Below are 9,243 nucleotides of genomic sequence, written 5' to 3' on the forward strand. Positions count from 1 at the left end.
GACACCGCCTACCCTCCCATTTGAATTTGACTCTCTCTCTCTTCCTGTCTTCCCTCTCCCAGATCAAGACCCTCGAGCAATCAGTGAGGACCACGGTGCAGGGACGGGATCCCCGTTTTCACGCTCTACTCTGCTGGTGTAGAGTACAGTGTGGAAACGCTCCACTGGTTTAGGCTGCGGGCCGAGCTCAGAGTCTCATGCAGAGGAGACAGCCCTACACCAACACGACCAGCCCACTGTGGAAGATCGACTGTAGATTAATGCCAGCGGGAAGGTGCTGCTGACACCAGTTCAGTCCTGGTTGGGGTGGTCAGGAAGGGCTTCCTGGAGGAAGTGATACCTCAAGGAGGCACAGGAGCTACCAACGCGGGCAGACGTTGAGGGGGTGTGGGGACAGCACGTGCAATGACCCGGAGGCAGAAGGAAGCACATCAGGTGTTTCCTAATACTTGCCCTGCCTACATCCCCTACCCAGTCCTCCCCTTCCCCCTCCCCCATCCCCCTGGCCTTGACCTCCCCTGCCCACGCCCATCCTCTCCTGGCTGCCCCTTAGAACAACAACGCCCACCAACACGGGAAGGCAGAAGGGGAGGTGGGAATCCAGCCCCAAAGCTCTCAGATGAGGAGAAACTGCTAGGAAGGAAAAAAAAATTAACTCCACTGTTTCCGCTCCCAGATCCTGCCTGAAAAACACAAACAAAATCAAACCCCAGCTGAAGAGGCTTTATCTGGCAAAAGTTTCAAGCAGAGGGCTTGAATTGTGGACACCAGTGCCTGGGAACAGAGAGACCAGGTCTCCCTCAGCCATCATGGGGGCAAGTACCTCCTGCACCCCCACACGGCTGCACAGTGACCAAGCACTGCGGGTGCTGGGGCTCTTTCCCTAACCACTTTACTTAGTCCCCGGGCAGCTGAGGAGGCAGAGCAGTATCCCCTCATAGAACCGAGGTGCTTTCCGTCGCCCTGCAGTCCTCTGAGGTGGGTTTAATTAGGCCCATTTTATGGATGGGGAAGCTGAAGCCCAAGCACTGTTCTCGAGGCTCCAGAAGCAGGAGCGGGGGCCTGGGTGCCTCCTCCTTCCCATTCCCCTCCAGGGTTGACCTGAACTGCCCCTGACTGAGTTTTCCCAGAGCTGAGGCCAGAAGCACAGGTCCCGAGTGTTTGTTCAGGCCAGGCTGGGGCTCCGGTCAGGCGAGGCGGAAACAGCCGCAAGATGTTTGTCCAAGTGGGGGTCAGACTTCGCCACCAGGAGGAAGGAGGAGCAGAAGGCCTGAGTCAGCATGGCTTGCGGCCCGGATTGTCACCCCTGGGCCTTGCCTTCCTCACCCACAGGGGCAAACTGCACACAACAGGCACCTAGTGGGTAAGGAATCGGGCTGGGAGGAAGGAGGAGGTGGCACCTCCCTCAGCCCCAACCCTGATCCCCGTCATTTTCTCTCCCCCCACCCCACCCATCCTTCCTTCCTTGGGGAGACCCGCTGGCTCCACCTCTCAAACATAGGAGTCTGACCCCTATCCCCCACCTACCACCCAGAGGCCTACCACCAGGTCCAGCTCCCAGCTCCCAGCCTAGACTATTGCGGAGCTTCCTCGCTGGTTTCCCCCCTCACCCCCTTGGGACTATCCTTCTCCTGCCTTTGGCACCAGAGGGGTCCCATTAACATGCAAATCATATCTTATCTCTTCTGGCTCAACACTCACCCAGGCCCCCACACCCCTGGAAGCAAAAGCCAGCTGTGATGGATGAGCTGAACTGAGTCCCCCTGCAAATTCAGATGTTGAAATCCCAACCAGTAGTACCTCAGAATATGACTGTATGTGGAGACAGGGTCTCTTAAAGAGGTGATTAAGTTAAAATGAGGTTGTCTGGATAGGCCCTAGTCCAATATGACTGGTGTCCTTACAAGCATTGATAAGGACACAGACATGTACAGACACGAGGAAAGATCGTGAGAGGACACAGCAAGAAGGTGGCTAGCTCCAGGACAGGCAGCGAGACCTCAGAAGACACCAACCCTGCTGACACCTGGATTGTAGACCTCTGACTCCAGAACTGTAAGGGAAGACATTTCTGTGGTTAAGCCGTGGTACTTTGTTGTGGCAGCTGAAGTAGACTAAGACACCATCTGACCTCGTGACCTCGCTAATCCGCTAATCTACCCTCCCCTTTGCTCTGCTCGAGAGCCACTGGCCTCCTCACTTTTTTGTCTCTGTATACTAAGCGTGCTCCCACCTCCAAGTCTTTGCTTTTGCTGTGCCCTCTGCCTGTAATACCCTTTCCCCAGGGCTGCAGCCTTGTCATCCTTCAAGTCCCTGCTGAAACATCCCCCTTCAAATAGGCCCTCCCAACAGAGCAGATAGGACCCAGGGTGAAACCCAGCCCCGTCACTTTTGGGGACTCAGTGCCAGCTACTACCCTTGGAGGCTGAGCATCTGGGAAGGACCCGAGCATCAGAAGGTTCGTGTCCCCTTGGGCATGATGGGGACAGTCATTTGTGCACCTAGGGTCTGTACCTGGGCTGACCCTGGCCTCAGGACCCCTGCCTGCACGTTAAGTACTGCCTGGAAGACTGGGTGAGGCTGGGAAGCTAGCGGGGCTTCCTGGAGGCGGGCAGTGCCCTGGGCAGATTTCATTCATTTAGTCAACACCTGCTTGAGACAGCCCCACTCCCACTGCAGGGGCTGAAGTTTAAAAGACTCACAACACTAAGTGTTGGCAAGGATGTGGAGCCACGGGAGCCCTGGCACACCGCTGGGGGTATGTTTGCATGTGTGCGGGACGGTGCAGCCACTCTGGAAAACCATCTGGCGGTTTCTTTTAAAAGTCGAATGGAGGCTCGTGCAACCCAGCAATCCCACTGCTCGGGATTGGAACGGAACGAGAAGGAACGCAGGGACACACAAAAAACTGTACACATGTTCAGCGCAGCTCTATTAATAGCTGCCCTAACCTGGAAACAGCCCAAGGCCCCTCCGCTGGTGAAGAGACAAATAAATGTAGGTAATACGGCCGAACGATGGAAGCAAAATGTTGCTACGGACAACATGGATGGCTCTCGAAGTCGGATTCCAAAGTCTTCATTCTGTGTGGTTCCAGCTGGATGACATTCTGGAGGGCAAAGCTGTGGAGGAAAAAGATCGTCTTGGTTGTCGGGGGGCTGGGGAGGAGCACCAGGGAATTCTCGGCAGCTGGGAAACATTCTGCCTTGTTCTGAGAACTGGTTACAGGGTATAAAGGTGTAAAAACGCATCAGACTTCAAAATGAGACGGTCCATTTCCCTCTTTGAAAATTATACCTCAATTAAAAAAATAAAATGTTTTTAGCCCTGGTAGGTGTGGCTCCGTCGGTTGGGCGTTGTAAAGCCGCGGGTTCGATTCTTGGTCACGCAAGTGCCCGGATTGCGGGTTTGGTCCCCAGTCGGGGGTGTAGGAGAGGCAACCGGTGGATGTTCCTCTCCCTCTCCCTCCTCTCTGTCTAAAAAAAGAAAAAAAAATTTTTTTAAAGCAACCACTCCCCTGTCAGACCACCTGTGCCAGGCCTCGATAGGCAGCGCTGGGGACACAGCTGGTCGGAGCGGACCCCTGGCCCCTGGGACAGACGCTGCGGGCGGGGCCCCGGGGCGCACCCCAGGGGAGGGCGCGGCACCCGGCTCCTGCCGCCCCGCCCCCCAGCGGCGGCCCCGGCCCGGAAAGGCCGGAAGCTGGCGGGGCGGGCCGGGCCGAGGGGCCATTGTTCGCGTGTCCGCTCCGGCCCCGCCCCTGCCATTGTCCCCGAGGTGGGACGTTCGGCCCCGCGGCTGCTCGCAGGGCCCGGGGCTGAGTGGGAGACGCGGGTGGGGCCCGGGGTTGCGCGGGGAATCTCCAGCCCGCGCCGCCCCTTTTGGCTTGGAAAGCGATCCCGGCGCACTGGACGGGACCGGCGGTCCCGCGGTTGTCGCGAGCCGCGGCGTCCGCGCTCTGAGCGCCCGGGAGCCCCTCAGCTCCGCAGGGTCGCACTCCTTTCTCTGAGGATGTGTGTCTCCTGCAGCACTCTGTCTCCAGAGGGAAAGGCCATCATTAGTACCCCCAATACACACCCATTTCCCCCTTTGGGGCCTAGAGCTCCTCCGAACCCCCCGATGCCCCGGGAGGGGATTCTCCTTGGTGGACGGTCGCCCGGGGGCAAAGCTGGGGACTAGAGGAACCAGGGACCAACATTCCGGCCCTTCCCTAGGCCCCTGCCCTGCCCTCAGGAACCCGGGCAGACAGGTACTGTCCACACGGGGGAGCGGGTGCACAGCAAGAAACCGGCGCCTAACGAGCGAAGGCGCTCGGGGAGACTAGTAGGCAGGGGTCCCGTCGGCAGCGGGCACCGAGGGCCCTGGGAGGTGGTGAGTCGGGCAGAGGAACCGCGTGGACGCGGCCCGAAGACGGGAGAAGGTGCCCCCGGCGGGCGCAGGCGCAGGCGCTCGGGGAGGAGGAGGAGAGGTGCCGGGGAGGCACGGCGGGAGCCGGGACTCCGGGGGAGGGGCGGGGCTTGAGCCTCCGACTGGCCGCGCCGAGGACAAAGGGAGGCCGGCACCGGCCCCTCGGGGCCGCAGTTTCCCTCTGGGTAGAAAGCTTCTGGGTGGGGAGCCCTGAAATTCTGATTTCCTCTCAACCCCAGATGAATGTGCCTTTACTTTGGTTGTACAAGAAATGCGCCTGCAGCGGCTCGCAAAGCCAGACGGCCCGAAACCAGAAGGGAAATTAAACGCCGCCAGCCGGGACGCCGGGGCGGGAGGCGGGGAGTTTCCCGGTCACGGACACGGAGGGTGCGCTTCCCGCAACAGCCACCAGGCGGCGACAGAGACCAGGCTTGCTGAGTCAGAGTTTGAAATAATTTCAGCTACAGAAAAGTTGTGAGAAGAAGACAGAGAACTCTCGGACACTTTTCTTAAACTAATCCACCGAGTTTTAGCATTTTGAGCCGCACTCGGGGCATGTTCAAGTCCCCCTCAAAGCATCGAAGAGGAAGTGATGTGCCTTGAACGCTAAACCATTCAGTGTGTACTGCACAACCACAGCGGAGTTTTCACGATCAGGTCTTTACTAATGAGGCCCTTACTTAATCTGCAAAACCGTATGCAAATATTACCAATAGTCCCAAGGAGGTCTTTTATAGTGTTCCCCACCCCCGCCCCGTTATCCCACTCCAGGATCACATTTAGTTGTTTTTATTCTAATTGAAATTAATTTGCTAAGCTTTCCTGGGCTGAAGTATCTTGCAAAAGGTGGATATAAAGCGTTCCAATAAATTTAATTAATTTTTTTTTTTAAAGAGTGCCAGCCTCACCCTTCTTAACCACATGACCCTGGGCAGGTCCCCGGTTCTCACCACTGAGAAGTGTCCGGTTCTGGGCAGGGCGCTTGGGAGGAGCCGGAGGGGACAGAGAGTGAGCTTGCATTCTGAGATGGATGACTTTCTTTCCTTCTGGGCCTGCCCCATTTCCCCAGGCCTTTGGCCAAGGGGTCCATCACAGCTACCCACCACAGTCTGCAAATGGACTGACTACTTGAAGAAAGCAGCTTCTCCCTTTGGGAAAGAAAGGCAAACGCCGCAGCCTGCCAGAGGCTGACAAAAGGCCAGTTGGAAGTCTCGCTCCAGGTCTGGAGCGGAAGAAAGGCTCTACGGGCTGCAAAGACCGGGAAATAAGTCCTCCTGCCAGTCAGTTTTCACTTGCGGCAAAATTGCAGGAGAGCCCAACCCTCTTGTCAACTAGAGATTAATCATAATTTCTCTAACTTTACTGTGTAAAATGGAAACACGAGAGCAGAGGAACGAGAATAATGAACGCTCATTCACCTGTCACCCAGTTGCAACGAAAAATAATTATGATAGATTACTGTCGATTTTTGGCATAAAACTCTAAGGGGAGTTAAAAATACTTGAGTGACAGGGCTCCACACTCCCTCTGATCTCTTCCGCTGCGTATTTACGTGACGAGACTTCCGAGTGTGGGGCCTGTGTGAGACAGGACCAGGAAGCGATGGGACTGCACACGTTCATCGTAGGAATAGGAAACATTTATCCACTGGCACACAAAATGGCAGAAATCCAATCAACTCATCAAATACATTCTAATATTTTGTTGAATATCAACCTTTGTAATATATTTATTTATTTTTAAGATTTTGTTTATTTTTAGAGACAAGAGAAGGTAAGGAGAAAGACAGGGAGAGAGATATCAGTGCGTTGCCCCTCACACGCCCCTAACCAGCGACCTTTCAGTTCACAGGTTGACACCCAACTCACTGAGCCACACCAGTCAGGGCTATTTATGTTGTTTTGATTGACTGCAAATTAATATTTGTAATTAAAACTTTTCAGAATAACATGTTTAAACACTTACTGACGGGGTCACAGAAAATTTTAAATTTTTAAAATTTCAGTTTACTCCCTAGTTTTTGCTACAGAGAAGTAGGATGGTGTGATCAACTGTCAGGCATAAGGATACATGACATTAGGTCAAAACTTTGTGGGAACAGTAGAATTGAACACAAGTTCAAAGAGAAAAGATGAGGTAGAACCTCATTAACATAGAAGAGCTTGTGCCTGCACTTTCCATATGGGCGACAGCGGGTATCCAGCCTCTACTTGTAGATCCACTGGCCATACATATTATAGAGATGAAACAGTTAAATCTCACACTGTCAATATTTAAACTGTTCTGGACAGGCCCTGGTGGTGTGGCGTAGTTGACTGGAGCATTGTTCCATAGGCCAAAAGGTCACGGGTTCAATTACCTGTCAGGACACATGCCTGGGTTGCAGGTTTAGACCCTGTGCGGGAGGCAGCTGGTCGATATTTCTCTCCCTCTCTCCTTCCCTTCCCCTCTCTCTAAAAAATCAGTGAGCATGTCCTTGGGTGAGGATAAAAAAATAAAAATAATATAACATCCTGGACAGTACATCCTTTGCAACTATTTAAACTTTTTTTTATTGTAGATGTCGATTTTAAAATGTGTGAGAGGGTACACAGTGTCCCCAAATTATTTTGGGGATGCCCATCAGTAAAAGTTTGCAGTTCTCCAACAGGTGGCACCAGAGAGCTGGGTCTGATGTGTGAGGAACCCTTGGGTCGCTGGCCTCCTTCCAGACTCAGATTCTTCTGGGTACCTGTCCCATAAAGCAGATTTCTACCTCCGTCACTGAGTGTTTCACACTTGACACCTCGCTCTCCAAAGCTGGAAGTATCCTGGGGTGCCCTGGTGGGATAGATGCCCCACAGCACCTGCCATTACCTGCCCATTGAGCTTGTGGGGTTCCTGAGGGAGGAGCCCCGCCCTCCCGGAGCTCCCCTCACAGTCCCGCAGGGCCGCACCACCACAGCTTACTGTGTAGTTGTTACAGAGGCTCAGCACAGCTGTGAAGCTGCTTTGCTGCTCCGTTTGGGGAACACAGTGAGGTGAGAAAGGTTGGTCAAGGAGGACTTCTGAGAGGAGAGGGTCTCTGAAGGGATAATAGATATTTCTGAGGTGGACAGAAGGGCAGTGGGAACAGCATGTGCAAAGGCAGGAAGGTGACAGCAAGCATGGGAATGGCAACATTTCATCACAGCTGTAGCAAAGGATGTATATACATGGGGGCAGGGCTTCCAAATAATAGCAACACCAGTTTATGTTAGTGGAGCATTTATGTGTCAGATACTCTTCTAGGTAATTTACAAGGATGTACTCATGAAACCCTCACCAGAACCTCGTGAGCCCTGGCCAGGTGGCTCAGTTGGTTAGAGCACTGCCCCAGTACACCAAAGCTGGGGGTTCAGTCCCCGGTGAGGGCGCATACACGAATCAACCAATGAATGCACAAATAAGTGGAACAACAAAATAATGTTTCTCTCTCTTTCTCCCTTCTTCTTTTCTCTAAAAATCAATCAATAAAAATTTTTTAAAAAGAGCCTCACGAAACTGGTTCCATTATTATTTCCATGGTTCAGCTGAGTTAAAGAGGGGTGCGAAGTGAAGTGATTTGCCTGAGGTCACGGGCATCACACTCGGGCAGAAGGCAGGATGCCTGCTCTGACCCCTCTGAGGACTTCGCAGACACATTGACCTTCTCTGCCCTGACCACCCGGGCTTTGCGGGACAAACCAGGCTCCCAGTGAGCTCTGCTCTTCACGTGCACTGAGCTAGCTCTAGGGGTGGCAGAGGTGCTGTCACCCAGCTGTGGTGGATGGACTGAGCCCTGGCAGAAAGCAGTGGGGGGACCCACTGCAAGCCTGAATCAATTTCACTGCCCCCTCTTGTATCTGTTTTTTTTATTCTTTTTTAAGATTTTATTTATTTATTTTTAGAGAGAGGGAAAGGGAGGGAGGAGAGGGAGAGAAACATCAATGTGTGGTTGCCTCTCTCATGCCCCCTACTGGGGACCTGACCCACAACCCAGGCATGTGCCCTCACTGGGAATTGAACTGGTGACCCTTTTTGGTTCAGAGGCCGGCACTCAATCCACTGAGCCACACCAGCCAGGGCCCCCTCATGTATCTGTTGTACCCCTGGTCCCTCAGCCTCCTCTGCTCTCACTGTCCACTCAGCAGAGGGCAGACTGGCAGGGACTAAGGCTCTATTTCAAGGCTTTCCTCTCTTCACCTACTCATGCCGTCTAAAAACAAAGCTTCGACTTGCCCATCAACTCCACCATTTCCCCTGGCTTACCTCAGGCAAGACCCCAATCTCTCTGGCTTCATCAGAAAAATCCTCTTCGTATTAGATTGGGCCATATGAAGTTGCTGGTTTTATAGATCAAAACTAAAGGCGAATATTGGAAATTTCACATGGTCCCTCACCAGCAGGAGGACACTGGGCCTGTTAAACAAGACACTGCGCACAGCAACTCAGCACAGCCCCTCGAAGGCACAAGCACTCACCACGCAGTCCGCGGTGCGTCCGTGCAGGCGTCCAGGCAGAGTGCCGTGCTCGCGTGCAGGACAGAAGTAAGAAGTGCGTGTCTTAGGGAGCTGTGGGAGCTACATGAAGAGAGATTACAGAAACACAGCCAGCGTTACACTGGACCAGGAAGGGGAATTAGAAAAACACTGGCACATGTCACATGATCAAACCGGGGCGAGGATAGCGTGTGGCTGGCCGCAGGGGCAGCTGGGGCCGGGGCTCTGGGTGCTCGGGCGTGTGCTGTCTCACCTCTGCCTGCCAGCCTGGGGTATCTCCCTGCCGACAGCTCTCATTACAACCTTCATACTTTCCTGATCCCATGATCCAAGAACT

General features: G+C 53.8%; 1 long non-coding RNA gene across 1 annotated transcript; it reads right to left on the reverse strand.

The window, feature by feature from the left end:
* Positions 1–2,990: 2,990 nt before the first annotated feature.
* On the reverse strand, positions 2,991–9,031 carry LOC123479382 (uncharacterized). Its single transcript, XR_006654986.3, has 3 exons — positions 8,677–9,031; positions 3,298–3,476; positions 2,991–3,122 (listed from the first exon to the last, which is right to left on the reverse strand). It is a non-coding gene; the product is annotated as an uncharacterized lncRNA (long non-coding RNA).
* Between the last annotated feature and the right edge of the window lie 212 nt (positions 9,032–9,243).

Source organism: Desmodus rotundus, chromosome 8 (genome assembly GCF_022682495.2).
Source record: "Desmodus rotundus isolate HL8 chromosome 8, HLdesRot8A.1, whole genome shotgun sequence".
NCBI lineage: Eukaryota > Metazoa > Chordata > Mammalia > Chiroptera > Phyllostomidae > Desmodus > Desmodus rotundus.